The sequence below is a fragment of the Podarcis erhardii genome (genome assembly GCF_964252035.2).
Source record: "Podarcis erhardii genome assembly, chromosome: 4".
Lineage (NCBI taxonomy): Eukaryota > Metazoa > Chordata > Lepidosauria > Squamata > Lacertidae > Podarcis > Podarcis erhardii.
This window is the reverse complement of record NC_138508.1, coordinates 32,446,737-32,468,291: the sequence shown is the minus strand read 5'-3', so window position 1 is coordinate 32,468,291 and position 21,555 is coordinate 32,446,737.

Below are 21,555 nucleotides of genomic sequence, written 5' to 3'. Positions count from 1 at the left end.
TCAAAGAAACAGAAGGGTGTAAATTTGAGTTGGAGCACATGGGGAAATAGGATGCAATAGGCAAAGGCTATTAGTGGCTTGAAATATATAGCAAGGTTGCTTCCCCCTGCTGCCTTCCAAGTCACTTCTTTATATTGAGGTACGCACCTGAGGGAAAGTGCTAATGTCTTCACCCACCCAATGCTCATTACTTGGTTGTTTTCCACTGCAGAATTCCTATTCAATGAAGCTGTCACCTGTGCATGCAACAACGGATGTCTGAAATGTGCACGCTTCGTCTTACTTTTCCAAATTGGACAGAAGCTTGTTTGAGGGAAAACACATCAAACAGAAGTATTTCTCAAGATGCTACAGGGTACATATGGATTGTGGCTAATGTCATGTGTACTCAGCTTCAAACAGCAGTGGTGGGAGTGCACAGGAGCCAGAGCAAACAGTAATGTGTACACAGCCTAAGGCTGGAATTCTAACTCTACTGATCTGGGATCAAGTGCCACTGAATTCAATGGAAGTCCCACTGAGCAGACATGGTTAGGACTGCAGTCTTCTATCCCTACAACAATGACAATGATTGACATTCTGCAACAAGATATTTCAATTCACCCATGCCTTCAGGATCTATAGTAGAAACCTGTGTCAGATCCCAGATGGTACTGCACATTTAGGCATTTAATCCTAAATGCCCATTCCAAGTGGTGTGGAATTGCTCCAAGGAGTGGATCTTACTTTATGGTGAGTAAGGAGACCTTCCTGACACTCACCCTTCCAGGGCCACCCAACTCCAAGCAGGTGTGGTAGGTGAATCTTAAAAAACATTCTCTATCCAGGCTGCGGGCCCCACAAAGCAGCTGGCTTCTGGTGTGCAATTCACCTCTGAAGTTGTCTAATGATGTGCAACTGTTCCGTCATCTAATATGACCCTTTCCCACACTTTCTTGGCACCAGTGCAACCAAATTAACCATGCAAACAAATTCAGGTGGAATTCAGCTTTGCACTAAGGGGATTGTTAGATGGAACTACCTCCCCTCTGATCGCCCTGTGCTGTTCTGGGTGTTCTCCTGTCTCTCCTGAGCAGATCTGGGGTCAGGGCAGGGGGAGGTAGTGGGAAAAGCCCATTACACTAGCAGGACTCATTGCATTGGCTTCTGCTAACGCATCAACTTAGCTAAATCTGGCCCTTTAACTGCAGCCATCCTATGACCCCTAAATTCCCTGAATCCAGGACAGAGCAGGCAAACAACAACAACAACAACAACCCTATCCAGCTCAGCCAAATTGCTGGCAGGCAAAATATTCCTATGCAGCCCCCAAGTTACTGGAGATCATATACAGAGGATTGGATGGATGGGTGGGGGGAAATGACCAAAATGGCAGCATAGAGCTGCAGTCAGCCCACCCATGAGGCTCAGTGAGGCAGTGACCTCAGGCAGCAGACTGGGACAACTGACCCCTCAAGAATACGCCCCTCAATGCCTCCTGCGCTTGTTGCCCTCCTCCTCCTCTGCCCCCCCCCGCTCCTCTCCAGTCTTATTTTTTTATCCTCTGCCACCTTCAGTGTGCCGGGGCCTCCACAGGCCCCCTTCAGTTGCCTCAGACAGCAGAGGAGAAAGCATTTTCTGCTTTGCCTCAAGCCGCAAAACACCCTGGGCCAGTCCTAGGTGCAGCCAAGACCAACACAGCTTGCAACTAGGACTTCAAGATGCAGATGCCCCCCCCCTCTCTCTCTCTCTCTGTGTGTGTGTGTACACCAGGCAGCCTCCTTTTGCTACCTCCTCAGCCAGGTGCTGCAACGCAGACACAATGTTGTCTTGCTGACAGAGTGGACTAGAGACAGCTCTATTTACATTAGTAGGCTTCTATCTCCTGGGAAATTCAAGGTGAATAATTCTGCTGGCCCACATTCCAGAGAAAGATGATCACTTATGTAGGAGGTCCTAACCTCTGACAATCTGTTTCTCCGAAGGATAGGTCCCTTATTATATTTGCAGATTCTCAAATCCAAGGGTTTTGGTTGTTTGCTTGTTTCCCGGAAGCTTGGCATATTGAACGTCTCCCTCCTTCACACACCAGCCTCTGTGGCTTGACATCTGCCTCTGCTTCAGCTTGATGGCTCCTATTTTTATTCCTATACTGAGGAGAGTCAGGTGACAGCTCTCCTTCTCAGGAGAGGGGACAGGTGCAGCCGCACATGGGCCAGCGCAGGTGCACACACAGCTTCCCAGTCCTCTCCCTTCTGGGCTCGGCAAAGATGCTCAGAATGTTTAGCACAACACGCTGTGCTGCTAATGTAAAGGAAGGGGGAAAGTCCTTCACCTGCAAAACTAATTAATAGCAAACAAGCTCGCTTCAAGGTAGGGAACATGGCACGGGAAGAGCGGGAGGGAAGCAGGAATTAATTTAAAGGCCAGCAGGCCTTAGCCACTACCACTAGGTGGCAGCACTCAGTCACACTAGTAATGCCATGTCTGAGATTTGCCAAGGCATTTTTTTATATATATAAAATAATGCGATGCTCCTTGAAGCGAGAGACTGCTCTAGCTTCAGCCAACGCCAGAAAAGCTGAGGATTGTTGCTGTCACTGTCCATAAGGGCACGTCCATAAGATAGGAAAGACTGAAGGCAGTCTTTGCAGCAAATGTGACAAAAAGACTTGCTTATGGTCCCTCAAATCTCTTAAAGGGACCAACTCATTGCAACACGCTGCTGTAAAGTTCATTAAGCAATGCTTCTGGTTGAGATGCAGCTGAAAAATTGAGGGCTGTTATTCGATAAAGGCTAGCCAAGCTTTCTCTTCGAGAAGTATTAATGAGCAGCACACCTCTCTTTCTAACCCTGGTGACTTGTTGCAGGTAGCCAGGTTCTCTCTGCAAATCAGATCAAAATTCATTGCAAGGCTCTATGACCCTCTGGTGAAACAAAATGAAATGTCAACAGCCAATCCAGGTGTATTATATATATTATATCCAGGTGTATTTCCCGCATATATATATATATGAGAGCTTTATGGTATAATGAATCATATGGGTGGCAGAGAATTCCCTGTGTTATTTATTTTGACATTAGAGTCCATTCATTTTATGCTTTCCTTGTGCTTCGATGTAAGTTGGATTGTGATGTCAGCACCACCAGGGCAGCGCTGCAGCAATGCACGCACACAAGGGAACTCTGCTGAAGCATATTTGGATGCCCCCAAACCTATATGTCACACACTCAGCTTTTTCCATTCTTCCTTCCTTTCTCCCACAATGCTAGAACTCAAGGTCACCCAATTAAAATGATTGGCACAAGATTCAGGAGAGACAAGAGAACACATGTTTTCACATAACATATAGCAAACAAAATTGCAGGAAAGAGTCCCTGCCTGTCTGCCATTCCCTCGCTCTTGGAGACAGGAAACTAGGCTGAATGGATTATAAAATTAGTCATTATGTATTAAGCAAAGAAAAACTCTTGGAAGCAAGATAACTACTTTTTTTAAAAAATAATCAACCCAGCCCAGTTTCCTGCCTCTAAGAGTTTTGCACTGCTGCATGAAACTCATTGTTCATCTAATCCAACATTGGCTATATCGGTCCTTCGCAAAGTGGGAGGTACCACTGCCTGGGGGTAGGATTACCTCGGGGTGTGGAAACATGCACTCAAAACTCACTACCGGGGGTGGGATGCTAAGAGGCAAGTGACAGGACTGCACTGGAAGCATAAATGACTATCAGACTATAAACTGTGGTTTAATTAATTGTTACTGTTTTGATTGTGTGTGTGTGTGTGTGGTTATCTTCTTTAGTGGGTCATGCAAACCACTATTCTGAATAATGTTTTTAATAAGGTAGGGGACACAGGGATGAATTTATGGAACTAAGGGGACAGTGGCAAAGCTGTCAACTTTCAGAATTGAAAATAAGGGATCAGCAGCCTCAAAAATAAGGGATCAGCAGCCTCACCTCTCCCGGGGACAGTCTACGGGATATCCAACAATCCGGGATAGCAGCGGGAAGCAGTGGGAAATGGCGCTGGAATAAGGGAATTTCCCGCAAAAAAAGGGAAGGTTGACAGCTATGGACAGTAGCCTGAAACGGCTTGGGAACCACTGGGCTAGATAGGAGGCCTTTAATACTTGTGCAGAAGAGGAAATTTCAGCAGCTGTTGCTTGTCGTGCAACCTCTACTTGCTGTGATTCCCTATTTCCGGATCCCTCTGTTGTGCATCTGACTATCTTAGATGGAGAATGATGGCCATTAGCTGACATTAGTCTAAAGCATAATCAGACATATACAGAGGTTCTATTTTTACCTAACATGGCTAATAGCCATTGATTGCTCCATCCTCTGTGAATTTGTCTCATCACAAGATTTGAATTTCAATTTAGCCTTTGTCATTAAGCAGCATCCCACCCACCCACCCTCCCACCCACCTATCTCCTTCTCTTTGCCTCACTGCAATTGCATGTGCCTCTGAGCACAAAAATGCCCATCCAGCCTGCAAGCAAAGCTGTGTTTTCTGTCTCCAAAAAATTCCATTTAAACAAGAGAGGATAGAAGCAGGAGGTCCAGGGCTCAGTACAAAAGACCCAGGGGCAGATACCCAGTGTAAGTCACCCCCTAATAATGCCACTCAGTGACAAGGGCCACAGTTCAGTGACAGAGCATCTAACTTGCAAGAAGAAGGTTCCAGATTCAAATCCTGACATCTCCAGGTAAGGCTGGGAGAGACTCCCTGTCTGAAATCCTGGAGAGCTGCTGCCAGTCAGTGTAGACAGTACTGAGTTAGATGGACCAGAAGGTCTGCCTCAGTATAAGGCAACTTCCTGTGCTGTCCCTATGCTGTGTTATTAAGACCTTATGGCTTAATGGAGGCCATAGGAGCAACCCTTTCCTTTACTTCTCCTGGAATACTTCAGAAAATGGGGGTGCATTTGTTTAGAAATTCAGAGGGATTTGACACAGATTGCAATGAGTTGATTCCACCCCAACTAGTTGCTATCCAATCTTGCCTCCCGCAATTCTGAAAACAGGTGCCATTACCACTTACAATGGCAAGCCTACTTCAATTCTATCTAGTAATGATGGCTTCATGTAAGCTTCTGGGCAAGATTCCTGTTTAGATGAATAAAGAAGACCCTTCCCATTTTTCTCCACCTACCAAAGCACAGCACCAACCAAGCTACTCATATATGTTACCTTCTTTCCAAGGAGATAGGATCTTCCCCATTTCCAAACTGGAGCAGAGGTTTTGGGGTTTGGTTTTTTTGCAATTCTACTCATTTTGACATGCTTGGAATATATAGGCTGATGCAAGGAAGCAGCCAGCCTTCAATGCACAATGGCTATGAGTGAAGGGATTTGATGCATCTCTAGAGGCCAGACATTTCCCCACAGGGTCTGCTTTCCAAGCCGCATTTTCCCTTGAGACTTCCCTGCTATTTTGAAAATAATTATATGGAGCTACACTGACACAGGGACGGGAGAGGGAGAAAGAGATAGGAAGAGAGAGAGAGAGATGGAAAAGATTTCATGTTCTTAAAACAATGTAAACAGACCGCTTGGGAGTATCCAAGAGAGAGAGCCCCATTTTATAAAGGGGGAGGAGGGTTGTGACCAGAAGATATAGAATACTTGTCTAAGAGAACTAAATGATGGAATGGGACACAGAAATGGCACAACTTCTTCTTCTTCTTCTTCTTCTTCTTCTTCTTCTTCTTCTTCTTCTTCTTACCCAGCCCATCTGGCTGGGTTTTCCCAGCTACTCTGGGTGGCTCCCAAAAGAATATTAAAACCACAATAAAACATCAAACATTAAAAACTTCCCTAAACAGGGTTGCCTTCAGATTTCTTATAAAAGTCAGATAGTTGTTAATTTCCTTGACATCTGATGGGAGGGCATTTCACAGGGTGGGTGCCACTACCAAGAAGGCCCTCTGCCTGGTTCCCTGTAACCTCACTTCTCATCCACCCACAGAAAGTTCCACTGATATTATGGTGCTTAGTCCTACAAAGTGTGCATTGCCTCCTATGGCTTAGAAAACAAAGTATGTGGCTTGATCTGTCTGTTTGTTTCCCTGCCACCCACCCCACCCTCTGCACAGCCCCAGGTGTTGGCAACCCACACTATGCCACTGAGTATGGTGAATGGTCAGGAATGATGGGAGTTGTAGCTAATGACATCTGGAGGGCCTTCCCTGCCCAGTACTCTCTTATATTGCTGTAAGATCTGGCAATTCTGAAGCCATTTCTAAAAAGGTTTCCTTTCCCTTTTCTCATAAGTACTCTGTTGTGTAAAAAAAACAACCAACCCAGTATAATTTGGAAGTTGGAAAAGGGCATTGAAAATAAACATAGAAGCTTCACTAGCCCTGAACTGTGTGCTGAGGACATTTGGTTATTGGGCTTTTTTTGTTGTATTTCTTTAGTGCGTTTAGCGTGGAGACATATTGTACATTAACCAGAGTCGTTGAGACCCTAACGATCTCCTAATGTGTCCCATACTTCAAAGAAGCCAGTAGCTTAGCAACAACAGCGAATCCTTGATGAGAATAATCAGGATTTGTGTTGCAGCTTCAGGCTTCCCTTCTCGTTCTTCCATTCCAGAAAAGCTGGTACAAGTGGTGATGGCACAGCAAGGAAGGGTTTCTCCTAAGAATGACTCCCCTGCTCAGGATTTGGGGAAAACAGCAGTGACTTGTAAAGGACATTTAAACATGCTGCTGCTTGAAAGTGCTGCAGCCAACAAGATGGTGCATAGGAATGGACAATTGTGTCCATTAGCTCCTCTCAGTTTCTCATTTTCCCAGCCATAAGCTCAGTTCACCCCATTCCACATCCATATCTGTTTAACTCCACATGAAAATTTGTATGCATTTCACACACTTTTCTCGTAACATACACATTTCTGTACACATTCTAGTCTAATTTGCAGATTTTTGCAAGCGCTTTCTCCTAATGCATGCATTGTATTGGATCCATTCCTTTGGCTAGAGAACTGTGTCACAAAACAATGGATGGCAAAGAAGAATTGCTGTATTTTGGTTTGCATTCTGGCAGGGCAAGTGCAAATTGGATAGGGGCACATTCAGTGGTGAACCAAACACATTTCTTTCCCATCCCTTGTTTGGGAAGACTTAGCTTCTGCATCTGTCTTTGCTAGGACATGCTAACACTATTCAGAATAGACCCACTGAAGTTAATAAACATTGGATCTACTCTGAGTACTGACACTGATAAAAACAATAATGTATATGCATTGTTGGTTACATTAGGAAAAGTAAGTATACAAAAATGTATACTGATACCATTATATGCTTGGTTTCTTCAGGAAACCTGGAGTGTATATGAGTATACCATATGTGCATTATACTATGCATAATAATGGAAATGAGCATTGCTTAGAATTGTGGGAATAATTCATATTGTTAATGGAACTGTTTTTTAAAAAGCCCTTCTTGTTGGAATCAAAGGGTAATAAGAAATGGGGGGGGGGCATGTGAGTAAACTCAGCATTGAGAATTTGAGATAATTCTATCTCAGAGGTCCTGTACAAAAGGAGGTGATGAGCCAACAAGCCTTTCCTGATGTGTTTTGAAATGTGGTGGTTGGTGCCTCTAGTTGAAGTTCATGCAACTCCCCCAAGTCAAACTAACTCAGCTGCATGTATAGTGAACCATCCAATTTTCACAAATTCTCCTGCTTTTTCTGTGTCCCTACTGGTATTCCCAAGATGGATGGAGGTCTTGACAGGCACCTGACATTTGACAATGCATGGTTCTTGTGGTGGGTTGAGCTTAGCGCATCACAGGTTGTGCAGACCTGCCCAACAACAAGGCTGGCCCAAGACATTTTTCTGTCTGAAGCAAAGAACAAGATTGTGACCAGACGGGCAACTGAACCTTATTTGAACACTGACAATGAGACAACTACCTCCATTACACCTGAGGGCCTGCTTGAGTGATACAGGGCAGGTTACATGGCACTCTCAACTCTGTCTACCATCACCCTGCCACTGCTTCCCAGCCATCACTATCTACCACCTGAGACCAGAATCCCACTCTGTCTAATGGTGGGGCCGGCATCAGCTTCTTCAGCACTGAATTCTTTGATTAAAATGAAAGTATCTAGAGTATGTGCTTCTTTCTTGCACATGTCCACTTACTAAGTGCAATGTGACTAGACATTTCAAAATCAGGACGTTTTTTACTCAGGCAAGAGTAAAAATAAAAAATAAAAAAAATCCCTGGCTCCTTGAGCTGCTAAGTCACAGCTGGGAGGAAGCTGTCTGTGAACAAATCTCCTCAATAAGCAGATATGAGGAAGACATCTGTGTTCTAATGACCACTTTCCCAGCATCAAGATTTCAGTTTACACAAGGTGAAAGAAGTTATTGCGAAATGCATCAAGTTGGCAGTGTAACCCAGGCAGTTTTCCAAAGCAGAGACCAATCTTACAGTGGCTTCCAAAATTATCCATCATCATCAATTGTCATCCATTGACAATTGGAGACAAACTACTTTGGTATTTTGACATGTACCAGAAATGTGCATTACTGACAATGATAAGCTCAGCCTCAGTTTCTAAGGAGATCTGAACCCATCCCAGAGTATCATTACACTTCAAATATACCTGCAATTTTCTTAAGCTCCTTCTACTGCGTTCTCCCCCTCCAAAAGGTCTATTTTAAGGTAACTGTCAAAAAATTCAAGCATCAAGTCTTAAAATGTATGAGCCACTTACTCTGGGGTAGGCTTTAACTGAATTTCCACTGAAAGCTATTAGATTATTCCAGGGGTTTTCCATATTTAATGGTTTGTGGGCCGAAGCCCAAGTAATATTCAGTCCAAGCTTTATAGAATCCTGCCTGCTTCCAAATATTTTATGCCCTTTGCTAAGAACGCCTCCAACAATCTGCTCTACGATGCAAACGGAGGACTATCAATCCTAGAACAGGGTTTGTGTTTGGTGGCACTAATTGAAATCTAATAAAGGGCCTGAGAGACCACCTGGAAATTACTCTTTTAACTGGAAATACAAGAAGTGGTCCATGCACTCCAGGATCTTGTTCTCACAGTGGCCAACCAGATGCCTAAGGGATGCACACAAGCAGGTCCTGAATGCAACAACACTCCTATGGTTTCCAGCAACTGATTTTCAGAAGCACACTGCTTCCAACGTAATTTTATAAACTTCTTATCATCTCTCACTGGCCTTTTCTCTAAACTAAAAAGCCCAAAATGCTGTAGCCTTCCCGCATAGGGTAGTTGCTCCATCCTGCTGACCACTGTGGTTGCCCTGTTCTGAACCTGGGACCTTTTGCAAGCAAAGGATGTCCACTGACTAATGGTCCCTTCCAGGCTCTGCAACTCATCTCTATATCTTTCCTCAAAATCTCTCACCTGTCCCACCTGTCCCCTCCCTAATAACTGATGCCGCACCTCTTATAGAATTTGATGGCCACATATAGTTCCATACCATCTCCAGTGCCTTGCTGCTATAATCCCAGTTCGACTTTTAACCTTGCAAAATTCTTTTCATATCAACTTGGTCTTCCCTTGACATAACAGAATATGTAGTTATCCGGACATATCCCTGGCTTACTTTTAATGCCATCGTTGGCCCACTGTGCTACTCACATCAACAATGAATGCCCGTCTTGATTACAGTCCTCAAGGGCCCCTTGATCAAAGCGCCTGCAGTGATCCCTCTGCTGACCCCTATTTTATCACCAGCAAAAGGTGAGCAAATCCTTCACAGTAATGTATTCAGGTAATCATTACCTGGGTAAAAAATATGAGGCAGAAAAAGAAACCTGCTAAAGGATAAGTAATCAGAAGTTCAATTCCAGCTCTTTTCATCTCTCAGCGTTCCTAGCTCTTCGTGCCGACAGATACACATAACAGAAATGGCTTCTTCACCTATTATGATTTTTCATAACGTATGAATGAGGGCCAAAGTGGATGTCATATGGAGCTACCTGTAATATCACCTCGGCTTCCCTTTTGAAACCTGAAAAGCTATGTTTGGAGGAGAAACACATGTGTGCATGTGATTGTGTGTGTAGCTTAACCATTTCCTTGTGTGAAATAACTCTCAGGCATGCGTTCTCACACACAAACCCCATGCGGGGTTGGGTGGGGGGAATGCCAGGACCCCCCACCATGAGCAGGAGCCTGGGGTTGGACCTGGCACAGATGCAACGTAGCCAGAAATCTTTGTTGGATCAGCAGTACCATAGACAGAAGTATTGGAAACCAATCCAAACTACAGTATCATGACAGGGGCTGAGCAGAGCCCATGGCTATGGGGCTTTTGAATCAGGAACACCTGAACATGGACCTCCAGCCAATAATGACCCATTTCTGTATGTTGAGCCATGATGGCAGGGGACAAGCTTGAAAGAGAATTGCCAGAATACAGGAGTGCTACACTTCAAGTAACAGGCCTGCCCCTTTAATGACTTCTATGTCAAGAGAAAGAAGTGGAGCCTGGGATGGGTGATCTGGCCCTGGGGGCATAAAAGTCCTCAGTTCACTCAGACTTTTTTTTGGGGGGGGGGCACTGTTTATGTTGAGCTTTCAAAGGTGCTGCTTTGCCCCATCATGCTAGGTAGACTTCTTCTCAAGATCAGTTCAGACAAGGACAAAAAGTTGTGTGTGCATGGAACATACTCTCCTTCCTTTGCCCCCTCCTCCCAAATTGATTAAGTGATCCAGGTCAGGCTGGCCTTGGATTGCCCTGGGTAGGGTCCCATCCAAAATGTCAGTTCAGGCCCTGAATCAGATTAGGGGCCCCATGTGTAGTTCTCATATGTACTATCTCAGTGGTTGTCAAAGGCGGACGTTTCTTCTTTCCATGTGGAAGACAGCAAGTTCTTAATAAGAATAGTGCAAAAGAAATTGCATTTATGTAATGTTTGACAGCTGGGTTGGGAAACCTCTAGACTCAAATGTCCACTGTCCCTGGTGAGTATGGCTAGTGCAACAGGGATGATGGCAATTGCAGTCCAGGAATATTTGGAGAGTCATGGGTTCCCCAGGCCTGTTTTACAACAAAACCCTCTGCATGTTTACTCAGAAGTAACTCCTACTATATGCAATGGGCTCCATGTCAGCTCAAGACACAGAGCCCAAATGCTGCCTCTCAACATCAGTTGCTGCCTTCATCTACTTCCCTCACCTTCATGGTGCCATCTGAAATAGTTTGTTTTATCATTCTGTGTGACAGAACAGGATGTAAGCCCAGGATCGCATTCATAAGATTGCAGAAATGGGGGACTTGAAGCTCTCAGACTACAGCTACTGTCCTCGCTGGCCATTTGCCATACTGGCTGGGGTTGATGGGACTTGGAGTCCAACAAAAACTGGAGGGCAACAGGTTCCCCATCCCTGATCCCAGGCCGCCTAGTGAATTCATGACATAGGCCAAATGTTATGCCTGGCTTTTTTGATTCCCAGCTCACACTCTGCTCTACAGTGTGTCTACCAACAGTAGCTTTCCATCTATCATCCTGCTGAAAATGATGTTAATCACGTCGAGTCAGCTCCATTTGCTCCAGCTTGTGATATATTGCTGGTGTGGACCTCAGCATGGAACAAATTGCCAACACCTACTACATTGGCAATAACTATAACAGTTTTGCTATAGCAGCTCATAGTTAGCTTCAGTGCAGCAGAGTTTTTAGAGACTCAAGTTATATCTTAAAAGAATTCTAAGAGGGGGGAGGAACTAGGTCTAAAGGGTTTTTCTCAGAATCACAAATGGGCTTCAATTGCCATCTCGTTCTCTGGCAGGAAAAGATAGTCTGATTTTGTGATATTTATTTTAAAAAGGCAAGGGCAGACAGGTGAGAGGTCCAGGTAGGGAATGTGAACCTGATTGGTCCCTCAGCAGATCTTTAGATCACTGCACTCCTGGGAATGAGAGAAAGGGGGCATCTGAAGCTTAAAGGTTCAGTGTTCCCCTTTGGATTCTCACCTCTAATTATATTTCACATTATGCTTTTGAGTTCGGGTCCTCTCCTGTTTCAAGCACATTCTGCTTTCCACATGGCTCAATACACCTGCAGTTCCCAGAGTATTCTGCTGTTTAATAGATGTTATAGCCCAGGATTGTCTTATATTCTGGTGTGGTTTAGCACACACTGGACACACAATCCAGCAAAAGTTATTCAGTACTAACTCCCATGGAAATGGGATGTGTGATGCATTTCCTTGATTGTTGAAGGAGACTTATTTGCTGCTAGGGATGGGAGAATCTGTCAGACGTAAGATGAGGGATGATGGGTTTTGTAGTCTGACAACATCTGGAGGGCCACAGGTTAGCCTTGCCAGTCTACTCTGACTAGCAGTGGCCCTCTGGGGACCTACCCCACCACTTGGCCATTGAACTGGAGATGCCAGAGACTGAACTTCAAACCATCTGCACACAAAGCTCACATGCTGCCCCTGAGCTACAGAATGCAATCCTGAGACAGAAATAATACATAACAACTGTGTGTTGACAATTCTTCATGCCAGCTGCAACTGTCCAAGTTTGCGGTTGAGTTCAACATCACTTTTAATGTCATTCCTCCTCCTCCTCTCACCACCCATTCAGTCTATATGAATATTTTAGATTCAAAAGTATGTGCAAAAAAAAAGTACAGTGGTAGGCAAAAGTTATATTAATGAAGTAAATAATTAGTGTAATGTTTTCCGCTGGAAGAAAAAAAAAATTATGAAGGCAAGTGTGGCTTCATGACTTCCATCTGCTTACTGCAACAAACCTCAAACAAATCTAAAATGAGCTTTAAAAAAGGAAAACAGAAACCTTCTACAAAGCCCCCCCAGTGGGTGCTATTTACAGTATGCTAATGACAAAGGGGAAAGAACATGCTCTGTGGATGCTACAAGCTACTTTCTCACCAGGTTTGTATCCCAGAGTGTATTCTTGAGACAAGAAGGGCTATTTTCTATTGTGTTGCATTGTGCTTAAGTGGAACAAGTGCCTTTACAGTCGTTGGTTAATTAGAATTACCTACAACATAGATGCATCTATCCCCCCCGCCCCCCGCCATTCCCTTGGTTCGTAGCAAAGGAAACAAAATCTATTTGAGTTTCCCAAGGCTGACCCTTTAATTGAACAAACATGGGTTTTTGTTGCCAGTTTTTGTTTTTAAATAAGCAATTTTGTATTTGCAGGTTTTTAATTTCCCACATGGCAAAACATTTCTGACTATATCCAAATCCTGGTCACTGCAGTTACAGAAACTGCAGTTCTGCTCGTTGTTGCCCCCCCCCCCCGCCTTTCCTCCCCACCCCTCAGAAATAATCCCTCGGCAACCGCCCCTCTGCTGTAAGATCATCTTGATTTGGCTAATGCTAATTCTATCGTTAAATCCATTATTGAAGTTACAGAGACAGGAGATTACAGAACAGTTATAATAACCGCAGGGACTAATCATATATGAAGTCCTGGATATTCAGACTCAACTTGAACATTTTCTACATGCCTTCTTAACCCAATGCCTCTCTCTCTTTTTAAAAAAGAAATTATGAGATGTTCATGATATTTAACTCAAACAAAAGCCAGCCTATGTATTATGCTTTGCAAGTAGCTTGGCTTTCTGCTCATGGCACAATACAAACAGGGGAGCGATTTTAAATGTGTTTTATACTTAGGCCCCCACCTTACTGATCCTGATAAGCACTCCCCAATATGTGATTTGAAGTAAGGCCACAGGGGGAAATATGCAATTCCAGGAAATGTCATTATTGTATTATATAAGGCTCTACGCTATTCTTCGTCAGCCTGGTGCCTTCCAGGTGCTTTGAACTACAGCTCCCATCAACACTGGCCAGCTTGATCAATGGACAGGAATGATAGAAGTTGTAGTCAAGCAAGATTTGGGGGGCCACAGATTTCTCATCCATGAACTGGAAGATGCTACAGCTAAATGCCAGGGGCTTTTAGCCATTCACACAAACAAAAATTCGGCAAAATCCCCAAGAACTGTTGAGAGACTCCCCCACCCTCAGCTCCAGAAAAAAAAAAATCATTGAAATGGCCTGCTCAGTTTCTCTGCCCACAAGTGAGGTGGAGATTTGTGAGAGACCATTTGTGCATGTGAGCTTCATGGCTAATATGGATTCGAACCCTGGTCCTTCAAGTCCTAGTCCAACACTGACCACTACACTGCACTGCTTCTCTTTGTTTCACAGGGCAAAAGCACCTGGCAAATATCAAATCTACTTTGCCCCCTGGATTATCAAACCTTCTTAGTCAGGGAAGCGGTGGTCCATCTAGGTTGCCACCAGATTTTGTCTGAGGCAAAATTAGAAATGAGAGACTATGGCTCAAGATGTTGATCAGTTTTTATTAATCACTCAGGATTTAGAGAGCTAGGCTTGCTTGTCTTCAGAAGCAGAACTCTATTATATGCCTTTGGGCATATATCCCAATGGACCGGATGCCTAGTTAAAACAAACTTTGCTTCTTTTTAAGCCTGACATCCCATACAGTTGGTTCATTAGTATCATGACATAAAGATGAGTGGCTTCTTTGTGCTGATACCAGTGGATACATGATTTGGAGAGGCATATTAATGAAACTGCAAGGCATTATGATGATTTATAGTACACTAGCGAAAACAAAACCGTGCCTAATTCATTTTAGTTTGTTTTCAACCTAAAATATACGTACATTGAAGACCTACGCAGTGAACTCTTGGGGTCCCCCCAGCCTCAAGGGATGAAGTCCACTAATGCAGCAGCTACATGAGAACAGCCAAGGGCTTATACAGCTCTGCATCAAACGCTTTGGATTTTGCTTTAAACTGCTTACTGAAATTCAGAATGGAGATCAGAAGAAATCTTTCATCTATTAGAGGTATAAAAGTCTAATTAGTTTCAAAACAAAGCTGGAAGTTTTTGAGGTTTTCTATTATTTATTCTCAGTCTGGCATTTCAAATATGGCATGGTGGAGACAATTTCGCTCTTTAATTGCTGGTCCAAGAGATAAAAGTACTTTTTTTAAAAAAAACCATAGGTAGCAGCAAAACTTTTGTTTAAGGCGGGGTTAGCCAATGTAGTGCCCTCCAGATGTTCCTGGGGTACAACTCCATCATCCCTGTCCATCAGTCTTGCTGGTTGCAGCTGATTGGGGTTATGGTTCAACAACATCTGGTCTATCTCTGGTCTAAGCAGCGGGAACAAGGGAGGGTAGACTGAATCACAGAGCAGCAATTTCAAGCCCACCTCGTGATGGGCTCTTGGTGGGCTGAGCTGGCCTCCCATTGGCTGCCACTGATGAAGTGACACAAGTGAAGAACCAATCCATGGTGAATTTGGAGATTTTTCTCTTTAGCAAAACACAGAAGTAATTGTGGGGAAGCAGAGAAACAGCAAGCGTATCGAGAAGTTTAGCCATTTTTCTTAGCTTTTGTGTGTTTGTGTGTTAGTATCTTAAATAACCAGTGTTGAATAGTGGTTAGAGTGCTGAACTAGGACCAGGGAGACCACGGTTTGAATCCCCATTCCTCAATTTAGCTCACTGGGTGACCTTGCGCCAATCACTCGTTGATTAAAGACCGTTGGTCTTTAAGGTGCTACTGGAAGGAATTTTTTTATTTTGTTTTGACTTGCGCCAATCACTCACTTTTAGCCTCACCTGCCTTACAGGGTTGTTGTGAGGCTTAAATGAGGAGGGGGGAGAAGGCACCTTGAGCTCTATGGAGAAAAAGGCAGGATATAAATGCAACAAACAAACAAACAAACAAATTGATGTACCTGCATAGAAATGTCTACTCAGAAACAGTAACAGGTATCGACTCAATATGTCAGTTGTCACCTTTCTATATTGATCAGCATGTGGGGCAATTTTAAGAGAGATTGCAAGAAAAGATAATGTGGGGTCTTTACAGATGTTTACATATTTTGCCCTGCCTGTTTTGCAATATATCTGCAGTGTCTTTTAATTTCTTTCTTCTGCTTGTGACTGATTTCATTTCCATTACAGTCCTGCCCGCTGTTATTGACAGATTGTTTATTAAGTGACCTTCTCTTCAAAGTGTAGGTTTTAATAATTTTGTCTGCTACACTATGTGCCATACATTATAGACAAAATATTTTGTTTTTTTCCTCTAGGGACAGATATATCTCTGTGTAGCAATTTATTACTTTGGGACTTCACAAGCTGTTTGTCAGAGCAATACCCACATGGATCTGTATTAGCTGGGTATTTTAGTGGCTTGTTTGAGCAGTGTAGGAGCAGAACTAATTTGTATCTTTGATGCAGTTTCTACCTAAATGGCTTTTTAAAGAGAACATCAGATAATTCTTCATTTTGTGTATGTCTACTGCATCTTTTTTTAAAGAGAGAATCCTGTCAAAATTGCACTGAGCATTTATACCTACTCAATGTAAAAATGCAAATCATTTCCTTTATTAAGCCCCATACGAGTAAATGCATTATGGACCGTACTGTTATCCTTGCCACAATAAAGCTAATTTTCAAGAAAATTTAGGGGTTCACTCCCATGTGAAAAAAGGTGAGGAGACTGGGTGAAAATGGTGAGATGCCAACATACTTACAGTAAAGGGTCATTGTGAAAGCAGATGTTTGTATACGGTAGGGGGTGAATTTTCATGTGACCACTGGTGGGGAGAGTGTTAAAGTTCCCTCTACACCATAGTCCAGATCCAGCTTATTCCCCATGAGCCAGCATGGTGTAGTGGTTAAGAGCGATGGACTCGTAATCTGGTGAACTGGGTTCGCTTCCCCGCTTCTCCACATGCAGCTGCTGGGTGACCTTGGGCCAGTCACACTTCTCTGAAGTCTCTCAGCCCCACTCACCTCACAGAGTGTTTGTTGTGGGGGAGGAAGGGAAAGGAGATTGTTAGCCGCTTTGAGACTCCTTAAGGGGAGTGAAAGGCGGGATATCAAGTCCAAACTACTCTTCTTCTTCTTCTTCTTCTTCTTCTTCTTCTTCTTCTTCTTCTTCTTCTTCTTCACTATCCATGCCAGTTATTTGTGAAGGGAAGTTCAGTTACAGAGGACTGAGCTACATGACAAAAACTAACATGCATTGAAGGGGGTTGGACTAGACCCTTGGGGTCCCTTCCAACTCTACAGTTCTATGATTCTATGTTTCATCCTAAGGTGGGAAGTGTTGCAACGCCTGATCTCCAGCTTTGCTTTAGGGAAAACCTGGCAACAACCTAGATGGACCCCAGCTCCGAGAAATGAGATGTTAGAATTTGTTACGCTGTTTGTGCAGGCACTTTGAAGTCGCCCATCAACAGGGAGCAGCACATGGACAGAAAAGTGACTAGGCATACAAGCCACTTGGTTGCCGTCTTCTCCACTATGGTGGGATGCATTATATTTCTGCTCCCCCCCCTTCTATTTAAATTGTAGAAATAATTTCTAAAGCTGCATTTTGAAATATAAATTAGCGTATAAGATGCTCTGCAAAATTGATATTTTCTGTGCCTCCATAATACACCTTTAGGGGCCAGGTGAAAACCTTTGTCTTCAACCAAGCCTTTGGCTGATTAACATCCTTTACCCTTTTATATGTGTTTGTGGGATGGGAAATGGAGGGAAGGAGTTTGGGAGGGGTTGTTCTCATTTTTTATTATGTATTTTGTGTTTTTATCTTGTATTTTTATGTTGTGAATTGTCCTTAAGATCTACAGATGAAGAGCAGTATAACAACAACAGCAACAACAACAACAACAACAATGTATCTGCGATACATTGACGATATTTTTATCATCTGGACACATGGTCAACAGACCCTGGACACCTTCCACCAGAAATTCAATGATTTTCACCCCACAATCAACCTAACAATGAATCAATCTATGCAAGAAATACATTTTTTGGACACTACTATAAAAATACAGGATGGGCACATAGACACCACCTTATACCGTAAACCAACTGACCGACAAACATATCTACATGCCTCTAGCTACCATCCCAAACATACCAAACAGTCCATTGTATATAGCCAGGCACTACGTTACAGCCGCATCTGTTCCAATTCTACAGACAGAGACTCTCACCTAAGAGATCTACAACAAACCTTTTTAGAACTAAAATACCCAACAGATGAAGTTAGACAACAGATCAACAGAGCCAGACTGATACCCAGAGAGAACTTGCTGCAAGACAGACCCAAAAAAGAAAATAACAGAACACCTCTAGTCATCACATACAGCTCCCAAGTTAAAACAGTACAACGCATCATCAGAGATCTACAACCTCTCCTGGACAATGACAGTTCTCTTTCTCAAGCTCTGGGAGGAAGACCTTTCATTGCCTACAGACAGCCACCCAGTCTTAAACAACTCCTAACCCACAATAATACTACAACCAGACCTAACACGGACACTGGCACCAGAGCCTGCAATAAACCCAGATGCCAACTTTGCTGCCACATACACCCGGACAACACCATTACTGGCCCCAACAACATCACACATACCATCTCGGGACTATTTAATTGCTCATCGTCTAACATTGTGTATGCCATAAAATGCCAACAGTGTCCTTCAGCTCTCTATATTGGACAAACAGGCCAGACCTTACGCCAAAGAATAAACGGACATAAATCGGACATCAGGAATCACAAGACAGAGAAACCAGTAGGAGAACATTTCAATCTCCCAGGACATTCTATACAAGATCTCAAAGTAGCTGTTTTACTACAAAGGAATTTCAGAAATAGACTGGAAAGAGAAGCTGCTGAATTACAACTTATCACCAAACTCAAAACCATGGAAAAACCTGGTCTGAACAAAGACCTTGGATTCTTATCTCATTATACATGACAAAGCCATTTTTCACCTTTTCACCCCTTGCTTTTTCCTGTAAGACCTATTGCAGTCGTTAAGAGTCGTCAACAGGCTCATCACAGCTATCTGCCAATCACCCATTCCCACCACCCTTCTGAGTAATACCCCTCCCCACCTTCTCACTATATAGAAGGGTCTGGAAACTTCTGTTTCAGTGTATCTGAAGAAGTGTGCATGCACACGAAAGCTCATACCAAGAACTGACTTAGTTGGTCTTTAAGGTGCTACTGGAAGGAATTTGTTTTGTTTTAACAACAACAACAACATATTTCCGTACTTGGTTGTCCTGCTCTAGGCCACCCTCCCCCCGAAAGGTCTGGGCCTGATCCAAAATGGATCTAGAGGGGAGAGGGCAGCTTCAAAAAGTCTAGCACCGGAAACCTTCCTGTTTCAGAGCTGAGCTCTCTGCAAGGGTTTCCTTTCATTCATATAGGAATTTTAGGTGAATGTCACAATGCACAAGGTCTATAGGACTTATTGCCTGCTTCACCATCCAGCAGGAATCATTTCATTCCCTTTAGGTTCTGAAGCCCCCCTCACAACTATATCGTAAATGTCTACATGGCTTTGAGTTCCCCATTCACCAAGTAGCTTTAAAGCGTGATAGCAGAGGTGAAAACCAACGCTAAACAAGAAGAGATAGAGATTCATGTCCGCTGCCTCACAGGCTAACTGAAAAATGTTCATGGAAGTTAAGTGGGAACAGGGCGGAATCTGAATTGCAATTTATTTCAGTCTCCTAACATGCCACCAGACAGAAGCAAATCATTTTGCATTGTAGTCTATTTTGTTTCATTTGTGGCTATTTTCACTGCCATTTCTAAATATGATTCTCATCTGTTTTAACATTGCCTTCAATGTATTTTGCATATGCCAGCTTGCATCAAAATGACAGGGTGGGTTTTTTTGTTTCATTTTGAGGCTTCAAGTGATACTTTTTGGTACTCAGGAATGATCGTGCAAACTCTGCATACATATAATCTATATGCTTATCTTTTTAGAATTCACAAAGGAGAAGCCTATTTCTTATACAGAGAGAGATGTACCGGGTATATCTAAAATTATATGCATATATGTATGTATATGGGGAAGACGCAACTTCAGGTGTTCCTGGATGAAGCTGATTATCTGGATCTATGTACTTCAGTCTGAGTTTAGGCCTTGTTTTGGGTCTGAATCAAGACTGACTGTGTGACCTGAATTTCAGAAGCACTGTATTCCGGTGGTTCCATCCCTACATTTGTGATTGAATCCAGAGAAGGACATCAGGTAACACTTGTGTTATGGAGTTTTGCAGGGCACTATTTTGTCCCCAATGTTATTTAACTTTGATATGAAGCTCTTGGGAGCAGCCACTAGGTGTTTTGGAGCGCAGCAGCTGATGACATGCAGCTGTTACACCATAATATCTCATTGAGGAGAGTCTGGTTGAGTGCCTTGGGCTTGTGCGTTTATGAAGGCCAATAAACTGAACTTGAATCCTTGAAAAATTGAGGCTCTGTGGGGTAAGTGGTTCCCATGTCTGTAAGGTAAGCATTTGCATGTTCTGGATGGGGTTGCATTCCCTCTAAAGGAGCAGGTACGTATTTTGGGATGTATTCTGAAAGAAGTCATTGATGCAATAATAGTGCATTAGTGATGGATTTATACCAGACCATCCACACACCACACCATTTTCTTAGTTGTTCTGTGATGCGTCTGCATTTTTACCGTGTTATTGCCAACTGGAGGGGTACACTTGTGCTATAGTGAAACAAAAACAGGACATATATCCCCTCTCCCAAAGATTTGAAGTATGAAACACTGCAGGATTTCAGCAGGATGTTACACAATATGCACCATTTGGGAACAAAGCAATATGACTGCTGCATATATTTTGCAGGTGCAAAATGTATTGAAAGAGGGAGAGTGTATGACTGCCTTGATATCACCATGAGAAAAAGTAGTCATGGTTGTGAAATGAGGGTCTGGAGGGTTTCAAGGTGTCTAAGGGACTGATGGTTTACCTTCCTCTTAACTGCCATGCAACCATTCAGTAAATTAGAGAACCTAAAATTATTTTGACTATCTATTCAGAAATGTCCAATGTAAGTTAATGTACAGTGTTTACCATAAAATAAGTTGTACTTCAAGAGTCTCCCTCCCTTTTATAATGGCAACAAATACTTGCAAAAAAACCAACAATATGCACAAGGACATTGCTATTTAGAAAGCATAACAGAAGGCTAAACATTCTGGCTAAAAAATATACACACATTATTTCTTTGGCACTGTGAAAAAGACAAAAGATACATTCAGTGCTTTAACACACCTTTAAACAAATTCTATTTTCTTCCTTTACATCTCCAAAAACTGAATAGGAATGGCTGTATAGACTCTTTCCCAGAATGCATTGCCCATACCCTGTTCATCTGCAGTATATTTCTTACCATTAAAAGAATAGTCCCTTGCCTCAATTTCACTGCCACTGTAATATTAATATCAGTATTTAATCTCCATGGTATAGAATCTACAACTTCTGGGTCTTGTCTTTGAGACTTGAACACCTAGCGCCCACAACTCTTCTACGTATGCATTTATTAAAGAGCAGAAAACTCTTGCTGCTTTCTCCCTAAATGCTCAATATTTATTTGGAGCTCTTTAAGTAGCATCATCAAGTAAATAAATAAATAAAAGTGGTCGACTTTATTTGGGTATAAAACTGTGCAATTCACTGTTGGGCTGTAGAGC